Raw genomic sequence first — 1,428 nt, forward strand, 5'->3', positions numbered from 1 at the left:
CTTTGATTTCCATCACAGTACGGTTTGCGAGTGCATTTCGAAATATCTTCTGTTTTACAGCAGGTTGTTTCTGCAGCATAGCAAATCGATTCACCATTCAAATACCCAACATTAATAAGGCTGTATGGGCACAGCTGAAGGTGAAGTGAATATGTCATGACAGATTCCATATATTTAGGTACTGCAAGGAAGTTAAATTGGTATCCTTTGAGGAATATTAGCTTACTCTTTTTCAGCTCTTTGATGACCGCTAGATTCCCTTTAATCATAGATAATGTCATGGGTGGATGCTGTGACTAATACATGGTGGGTTTCTGGAGATGGAAGTATAAATCAAATATAATTGTGTTCTTGACATACATTGAAGAAATTATAAAATAAGTCAATTTTATAATGGCACCAACAAGTACTTAAACATTTTATTGCCAGTTTCTAATATTTTTTCCCTGAAATAAAATAAATAAATAAATATAAAAAAAAACGAAATAGTTGATAAAGCTCGTTTATATTTTATTGTTAACCATAATTCCATTGATTTTCAGTTAATGCCAAAGAAGTTATGGCAATTGGATTTTTGAAACTGTTATATCATGTTGCTGGCTTAGCCTAAAGCACCTAGGAACTGTTTACCCAACACTCATTAGATCCTGCATTTAATTAACTGGGAGGTCAATGAAGGCTAACTCTCCACATATTAAAAAGGAAAATGCACTCAATGCAGTGTATTAGCCTGTCGCTGATAAATGAGACACGTTAACTTAATATCAGTTCATTCTTATTGGGCTAAACCATTGCATCGCCCCTCAGGGTTCAGTTTGCTTACTGCACCATCATTTACTGCAGGGGTCTTTATTACAGTTCTCAAAACAACATTTGCTATTTTTTGCTTAATAAAAATGTACTCAATTACATTGTGTTAGACACATTGTATGTTAAATGAAAATGTTCATTATAGACCCAGGACTGAGATCATACTTATTGCTTCTCTCTAAGAGTTTGTATAGGAATTAACTTTAGATTATATTATCGAGGGAGATCAATGCACCATTACTAGTTATTATCCAGGACACCAGGATTCACATTCAATTCTGCCTGAAACAAACAAACAAACAGATATTTTGTAGACCAGCCTGCCCTAAAAGCTTTGCTCTCTCTTTTATTATTATTTGTATACCTATAATTTTAACAGCCCATTTTAAACCTGGTTTGGGAACAAATGAGCAGTTTTCATAATTATGAAATATGATATTCAAACCTACATTGTCTGTAATACATGGACGAAGGCTATATTTGCATCCAAAAAAAGCATAATAACAGTAATGACGTCAAAATGGCAATTTTCTCTCTCTACGTTAGAAGATTATACTTGACCTTTGACCCATATTTCACTCCACTTTCAAAAACAAAATGCCTCGTTTTCAATCACTC

Source organism: Acipenser ruthenus, chromosome 4 (assembly GCF_902713425.1).
Source record: "Acipenser ruthenus chromosome 4, fAciRut3.2 maternal haplotype, whole genome shotgun sequence".
Classification (NCBI taxonomy): Eukaryota; Metazoa; Chordata; class Actinopteri; order Acipenseriformes; family Acipenseridae; genus Acipenser; species Acipenser ruthenus.